This window comes from Lygodium microphyllum, chromosome 8 (assembly GCF_053477565.2).
Source record: "Lygodium microphyllum isolate KBCC chromosome 8, Lygodium_microphyllum_v1.1.10, whole genome shotgun sequence".
Lineage (NCBI taxonomy): Eukaryota > Viridiplantae > Streptophyta > Polypodiopsida > Schizaeales > Lygodiaceae > Lygodium > Lygodium microphyllum.
Window position 1 is genome coordinate 161,424,783 of NC_141142.1, and position 9,109 is coordinate 161,433,891.

Sequence of the window (9,109 nt, forward strand, 5' to 3'; positions counted from 1 at the left end):
AAATAATTTTTTGTTGTGGTTTAAATGTGGGTGTTTTTTGTTTTTTATAAATAAAAGTTAATGTGGGTTGCTTTGTTTGTATGGATGTTTGGTTTTTTTTTTTTGGGTTTTAATTGTATGTGTTGTTTTTAGGGTTTGGTGTGTTTTTTTCTTGGTTTGTTTTTTGTTTTTTTAAATAAATAAAAATAAATTGGGAAGGATTGTGAAAAAGAAACGCATCCCCGTTCCGCGCGCATGTGCGGGGCAGGGATAAAAGTAATTTGCATTGGTGGGATCAGACGGGGTAGGGATGGCGACGCGTGAGCCACAGACGCCACGGGGCCGTCCCGAGGTATGTAAAACCAAAAACAGGTGCGTTCACGCACGATACGAGAAACGCGGCCACACGACAAAAATGAAGAAAAATTAATAAAACCTAACCGCATGGCGGATCGAAAAATTGTAAAAAGAAAAAATATGCCGGGAGACGAGATGAAGATAATAGGAAAATGTGACACTGGTTCTGGGGTAAAATCAGGGTGTTCACATGGAAAAAACGCAAGAAACAAACCCGAAATCACTTACGTGTATTAATACCAGAAAATCCACACGTCGGAATGAAGTGCAAAAAGAAGAAAAAATGTGCAGAATAATGTGTCCAATAACCTACCATGGCAAAACATGGTTCTGAGCAAGGTAGGACGCGTTCACATGGAAAAAACCCAAAAAAAAACTTAAAAATGGACTCAAAAATTAATATAGGAAAAACCATGAACCGGAATAGAGAACACTTAAAAGGAAAAATGTCAGGGAGAAAGGGATTTACAAGGCTCGTTCATCAAAACTCAGTTTGGGGGAAATTGGAACGGGTTCACATGGGAAAAACACAAAAAACACACCCAAAAATACTCGAAAAATTTAATAACTAAAAATCCAGCAGGCAAAAGAGGGGGGAGAAAAAAAGAAAAATTGGAAAAAAGGCTAACAGGACACGACTGTCAAATTAAATTGAAAATTTGGTGAAAATAGGACAGGTTCACATGGAAAAATGTGAAAAATAGGCACAAAAAGGGCTTGAAAACCCTTAAAAATTAATAACGGACAAAATATGCATCAGAATGACACGGATTAAAAAGAAAAAATGTCAAGGGGAATGGGTAGGACAGGGCTGGCACATCATAGTAGTGTTCCGAAGCAATAAATACGCGTTCACATGGAAAACCGTTCAATTTACGAGAATTACTTCAAAAATTAATAGCTCAAGAACCATTTGTTGGAACAGGGATTGGTAAAAAGGAAAAATGGGTAGTTCGAAGGGATGAACACGGCTATAAGGTTGGAGGTGAAGCTTAGTGAACGTAGGGTGTGTTCACATGGAAAAAGCACAAAACAAAGGATAAAGGAAAACGGTCAAAGAACAGCTCCGAGAACAGGGTGAAATAGAATGGAAGAGGGGGAAGGGACCCTATCGGGGTAAAATGAAGTCATGGTGTAGATGCATGATCATAGTAGGGTATATGCATGTGGATATGCAATATAGACACGTAAGGACGCGTCCCTATACTTAAAACTTTAGCAGGAAGGGTAAACCGAACATCCTAGTATCACACATTAGACCAACCACGAATGTCCCCACACTTAAGACATGACTATCACTGAGAAATAGAAGGTATAGGGTTAGAAAAACTTGGCCCAGATTGCTGAGGAGGAATGTTGATGATCGAGGTTGCGTCTTGTGTTGTTATCAGTTTTAGGAGGTACCATGGTGTCTTCATAGCACACGTCCAATGTCCTTTGTGGCAGGGACCATGCGGCAGCACCCGGGGAGGTAGCTGGTTGAAAGAATCACAGGAAATTCGTCGATGATGAGGGATATTGCACTAAACTCACGATCACTCAAATGGAACAAAAGAATAGTCACTCGCTCCATTACTAACATCACTCAAGGAAATAATGATAAAAACCTAGATCTCACACCCGGTTTAGGAATCGACAAGGGAATGATGCATAGGGAGTATACCAGGGTGCACAATTGATGGTGCATTAGTGCGTCCAACCTCGTCTGGCATAGGTGTAAGCAAGAAGGCCAGGGAGCCTTATAGTGCAGTATACAGAACAGAGTGACGTGTCCTGTTCTGATGGCAGAGACCCAGCCCGTGGGTGCAGAGGGAAACCTGACTCCAATGGTCGTAACGTCCCTCAACTCTCACCTCTCAATAATTGATTGAAGAAACGCCAGTCACACTCAGCGCACCCTCTATCTCACGCTCTGTTGAAAGATACAGAGGGCAGCCCATTCCTGAAACCCATTGATGTAATCCTCACTGTCACTTGTGTAGAGGTTGTATGCCTTGTGCGCTTTTGATGGTGCAACAGTGCATTCCATCCTGTGCCGACATACAGTGCAAGAAGAAAGGCCACGGAGCCTTATGGTGCAGTGTACAGGAACAGATCATGCATTGTGCATTGAGAGGCCCATCCCATGCGTACAACACTCCGTTCACACACCTCACCTCTCATTTAATTTGAAGGAAAGACTAGTCACTTACCCCACCCTTTGTCTCATACTGTGTTGAAAGATACAGAGGGCATCCCATTTTCACGTCCCCATCCTATTAGGATGAAAGCTCACATCACTCAAGGGGTTGGTGATGAAGATCAGGTTGACTGTTGTCATCAGGATCTTGAAGACGAGCTGTACCCAGGGAGTCAGCCTACAAATCTCATACTTCAATGATTGGTAAGAAAGATCGTCTATTAAGAAGAAGGGCAGACGGATTGATATTGTAGAGACAAACGCACCAAGGGAGGTGGCTTCAAATTACTTGCTAGAAAGATTCTACTGGTGAGTCAGCTATCATGAACTGTGGGGTGTTACCACCTTTTCCACAGTTAGCTTCTCGCCCAAGGGTGTTTCTACATTTTCTTGGAACGAGACCTGTTATGACAGGGAATTTCTTCATTTTCTCCCATAACATATTTTTTCTTTTCTTTTTCTTTTTTTTAATTTTTCTTTTTTTTTTCTTTTCGTTAAGAAAGAAAATGGTAGAAATACCATGTGTCAGGACCAACCTCGCCACTGTCGTTGGATGAGACGAGAAGAGAACAAGGTCGGGTTGAGAGGTATTTGTGAGGGGCTAGCAAAACGAGACCGTCTCATGAGGAAAATCATAAAGGCTGTCAGAAGCACAACGAGAAGAACAATGCGACACCCAAAAGGGAAAGGGTAGGTCGACTGTGATTGTCAAGTCCCCAGGGAGGGAAGTACATCTTCAGGCGATAGCCATTGATCAAGAAGCTCGGGGGGTCACTTGTGAATATATGAATATATAACGTGAGTTCAAAATAAGGGGTTTTTAAAACACCATTTTTATACATTTTTTACATACAGAAGGCTGTCATATAAAGGGGTTACTTATAGAATGAATAGAAAAGGGTTGTGTTTTATTCAAGAAAAATTCATAGATTAGGATATTTATAAATAGGCCATGAACGCATGTTATATAGAGGATATATATATAGTGAACCCCCCGAGTCAGGAAGGGATCATTAGAGGTATCAACGGTCTGCACTTGAACAGAGCCATTAGGATTGACAGCAAGTACCTTGTACGGGCCCATCCACCGTTGTTGAAGCTTGCCAGAAAACTTGCTAAATCTCGAATTATAGGCCAGAACAAGATCACCTTCTTTGAACTCCTTGTGCTTGATGAAACTGTCATGATAGGCTTTGCGTCGCGCTTGAGTAATTTCCATGCATTGTAGGGCCATCCGCCGTATCTCATTCAAACATTCCAAGTGCAGGAGATGGCATTGCAGTGACTTATCATCTCCCAAGCGTTCTTTAACTGCCACTCGCAAAGAGGGCAATTCCAGTCCAATAGGGAAGACGACGTATGTACCATACACTAGCTCAAAAGGGGTCTATCTTGTAGCTGCCTTATGGAAAGTTCTGTATGCCCAGAGGGCCTCTGTAAGTCGATTGTCTCAGTCACAACGATGCACGGCAATCATTCTTGTCAGAATCGAGCAAAGGATGCGATTGGTGACTTCCACTTGGCCGTTGGCTCTGGGATAATAGGGAGTGGACTTACGATGGCAGATCTTATACAGCTCCGTCAGCTCCTCCATGATTTTGTTAAGGAAATGAGTACCTCTGTCACTTACCAGCTCAAAGGGACTGCCAAAAGATAATATTCTTGTACGTGAACAGGGCTACGCTGTTACCATCGTCCCGTTTGAGAGCTTTAGCTTCACACCACTTTGTGACATAATCTGTACATACTAAGATGTATCTGTTCTACTTCCGTCTAGTAGGTGGATCAATGGGACCCACAAAATCAATCCCCCACTTTTCGAACGGCTTTAGGGAAAGAATGGGTTGCAGTGGCATGGCACTTGTTTTGGTGGGTTTCCCCATTCGTTGACAAGTATCATATCTCTTGTAGTAATCATATGTATCCTTGTGGAGGGTCGGCCACCAGTATCCTGCTAACAGAACCTTCTTGGCTATCGCTTCTCCTGCGAAGTGTCCACCACATAGTTTGTCATGGCATGCTTTCAATACTATGTTGATTTCATCCCCTGCAACACATCTTCGCAGCACTTCATCTTTGCCTTTCTTGTACAGTGCATCGCCTGGCAAAGTGTAGTTGGCTGATTCTAACAGAAACTTCTTCCTCTCACGGCTTGAGATGCCAGGAGGATACTGTTGAGTTGCTAGGAGGTTGGCTATGTCTGCATGCCAGGGAGTAATTGTTTCAACTAGAAACAGGAAAGCATCAAGAAGGTCAGGATCATCCTATTCCTCTTCTTCTATTTGAGGGATCCATGATAGATGATCAGCTAGGACATGGGAATGGCCAGGCTTAGTGACTACTTTGAAATTAAACTCTTGGAAGAGGAGTAACCATCTCATCAGTCATCCTTTAACATCTGCTTTGTTCATCAGAAAGAACAGGGATTCATGATCCACGTAGAACTTGAAATGCGTTGATAGTAGTAGATAGTGTCGAAACTTCTCTAGTACAAACACCATTGCCAAGCATTCAAACTCCGTGTGGGAGCTTTCACTCAACCACCAAGACCCACGGACCGCTTATTGCTTCAAGCATTTCAAGCAAGCTCTAATGGCTATCTCTCACCTAGCCGACGCGCCGTCGATCTTACAAGTGTAGTGAGCTTACATTGATGCCGATTGAGTAGCCTCCTCCCTCGCACACCTCGGTAGCTCCACGATTCTTGATGCTAGCTAAAGCATCCTCAAGCCTCCTCCATCTCCAAGCTCCATCCTCCATAGCCACGGGCACGAGTGAAGAGAAGAGAAGAGAAGAGAAGAAGAGAAGAGGAGATGGTGAAGAGCTTCACCCTCTTGATCCCTCACTCCCACACACTCACTCCCTCACACTCTCACACTCCCTCTCTCAAGAGCACACATAAGCAAGAAGAAGAGAAGAGGAGAAGAAGAGAAGAAGAAGAAAGCTCTTGTTAGCCACACACCAAAGAATGAGTTTCCATTCACTTTTTAAACTTTATATACAAACCCTAAAATCCCATGGGCACCCATCCCCTTTTTTACATGACCGGCCATTGTGGCAAGGTCCTTTTTCCGTTTCCCTCTTCTATCCTTATGCCTCTAGCCTATGCCCGTCTAATATTTTACAATTGGTACAGGAGGGAGCCTAGTACTCTTTTACAAGAGTTTTCCAAGTTTTTTGAGGTGCCTTTCATTTAAAATTGCGCCTTTGGTCTCAGCTTAGCCTTTAGAGGTCGCCTACATGTCTTTGCTCTTCTTCCATGCTTTTTTCGCTTTTTCTTTCATTTTCTGCCATTTTCCGCCATCTCGACTTGGGGTTAACACTCTGTCACTATATAGTTCCATTCCCTATCAGTGACCTTCCGGCTTGCATAATAAATTGGTTGATCTAATTTAGAGGGGCCCTTTTGACATAGGACAACACCTAGCCCTTCTATTGATGCATTTGTGTGCACATGGAACTTCTTCATCCAGTCAGGAGGTTGCAAGATAGATGCTTGGATAAGGCACTATTTTAGGATATTAAAGGCTTCTTCACAGCCATCAGTCCAAAGTAAATCCACATCTTTCCTTAGGAGCTTGTGCAGAGGGGTTGCCTTGGTTGCAAAATGTGCAATAAATCTTCTGTAATAGCCCACATGGCCAAGAAATCCTCTCAATTGCTTAAGTTTTGTTGGTGCTATTAAAATGGCAATCTTCTCAATCTTTACCGGATCTGTTGCAATCCCTTGAGTAGAGACAATATGACCCAGAAGAACTCCTGATGAGATGCCAAAGAGACATTTGTCGGGGTTGAGAGAAATCCCACACTCGCGGCATCTATCAAAACATTGCTCTAGGTGTTCCCAGTGCTCATGGATCAAACTATAGACACAAAAGTCATCAAGATACACCTCAATGAAATCATGTAGATGATTCTGGAAGGTAGCCATCATTACTCGTTGGAAGGTGGCAGGAGCATTATAGAGCCCAAATGGCATCATTCTATAGGCATAGGTCCCCCATTCTATGGTGAAGGTTGTTTTGGATTGGTCCTCTTCTGCGATTTGGACTTGGTTATATTCGTTGAATCCATCCAAGAGGGAATAGAGTTCATGGCTTGCCACTGTGTCCAATAGTTGGTCTGTAAAAGGGATAGGTAAATGATCATTTTTCGTCTTCGAATTGAGCTTTCGAAAGTCGACACATATTCGAAGTTTCCCATTCTTCTTGGGTACTACCACAATGGGTGAAACCCATTCACTATTAGCCATGGGATAAATGAACTCTGCTTCAAGAAGTCTCAATAATTCAGCCTTCACCAGAGCAGAGTAATTAGGATTCATACGCCTTTGTCTTTGCCTTACAGGTTTGGCATCAGGCTCTAGGTCAATGTGATGTTGACATACTGTGGGATCAATCCCCTTTAGGTTTTTATATGACCAAGCAAACACATCTAAGTTCTCCTTTAATAAGTCTCGCTGGACTACTAGTTCTTCTTCTGGAAGATTGAGGCCCACTTTCAGGTGACGTTCGGTACCATCAGAATCCAAGAATGTCACTTGTCTTTCACCTTCCACTTTACGGATAAATGTCCCACAGATTGCTTCTGGATAAAGGTTCGACTCTTTCAAGAGAGTAGTATCCTCGTCTAATATTCCACTAGAACCAATGTCCTCCTTCTGAACGGATGACTCATTTGTTTGTTGAGGTTGCTGGAAGGGTATCAGAGCTTTGCTTGCTTCTGTGTAAGTGGTAATTTCTTCTGGACTTAGGTATTCATCTTCAGAGGATGCGTCTAGGAATGTCACATAGCACAGACCTTCTAGAGACCGTGGCTCTGAGGGCTTTGACTTCTGTTGACAAGGAGCACCATCATCATCTTTTCTTTGGAATGAACAGTTAGGGCGACAGGAGCCACTGGTGAACTTAATTTTTATGCCTTTAATCCATTGCTTATACATATTGTGCATACTTTGTGGTCCATTGATCAACCTGAATGGAACCATGGTCATTCCATCCAGCACCCTGAGATCTTCGGCCTCTGAGGTCTCTGTAGGGATATCAGCAAGATTATCCTCTATCAGAGGAAATTCTTCATCTGCACTTTCATAACCTGCTTCATTTTCTTCCTCCTCATTCTCATTCTCTTTCTCTGGAGGCTCTGTCTCTGCTTCTATAGAGGCTCTGTAGGAGAAGAACAGATCTTCTGTCTCCGCATTTGCTTCTGCTTCTGTCACTGCCTCTAACTTTGCTTCTGCCTTTGTCTTTGCCTATGTGTCTGTTACTGTCTCTGTGATTGTCTCTGTATCCGCTCTATCTCCGTTCTGCATCTACTCTGTCTCAGTAACTGTTATTGCTCTGTATCTGTTCTATCTCTGCTCTGTCTCTACGACTGTCATGTAATAGGGAGAACAGCATATCCATGCTTCTATTTCATTGTCATAGGTGATTTTAGAAGTTAATTCTAGTTGAGGCAGGAGGTATTCTCCCATGGACAAGGATTTTACTTCCCTTGGTAGTTGGCTTACAGTGCCCATTGTTAGGGACTATGCCTCTGTTTTCTTAGGAAAGATTTGTTTGACAACCTCTTCGTCTCATGATGTACCATCTGTTACCTCATTGGAGGAGTCAGTTATGACTTCAATGGATGTGGATCCATTGCCTTTTTGCAATCATACAACTTCAACACCACTTTGTTGGGTCCTCTGCCTAGGGTTATCTTAGCTCTCGCTTCAAAAGGCCAAGGTCTTCCCAACATCAGAGGGTATGAAGTCCCATAAGAATTTGGTTTGACCACCAAATATGTCAGCCAATAGTCTCTTCCTGCAAGGGTTGTTTTTACATATGGGAGGATGCCCAACGATTTAATTCTGCTTTGATCTGCCAGTCTGATAAGCCACTATGTAGGTTGAATTCCTTACAAACCTAGATCCTTCAATGTCACATCTGTCATTATATTTACTAATGAGCCTCCATCAATCAATGCATCTAAAATAAAGCAAATTTCAATCTATACACTAATCTCTGGGGTTCTAGGATCTAGGAAGGCATTAGCCACATCTACTTCCTTTACAGGCTTTGGGGCCTTATTGATCTTGGTTGATGTTGAAGGAGCGATCCTTAGTCCACGTCTTCTTGTCAAGATGCTTTTGAATTTCTTTCGGCAGCTGGGAGACAACATCAGTAACTGTCGAAATGTTAGGTTTAGTTTAAAAGTGTCTAGGTCTTTGACCAAGTCATAATCTTTGATAGGATCCATAGGCTTCTTCAACCTGCTAGGGAATGGGGCTACACCCATTTTCATCTTTCCTTTTTCTTATACTAATTGCAGCATTGGCACTTCCTTTGTTTCTAAAGGTGCTTCTGTATCACCTATCTCCTGGACTTCTGGTGCTGTCTTTTTAACTCTCTATGGCACTGCAATGCTCTGTACTGCACTATTCTGTTCTGTACTGCTCTGTCCCTCTATTGGCATGTTGAACTTCACAGTCTTGGTAGGAGAGTTGTTCTCATCTTTCCTTTTTCTTATACTAATTGCAGCATTGGCACTTTCTCTATTTCTAGAGGTGCTTATGTATCACCTATCTCCTGGACTTCTGGTCTTGTCTTTCGG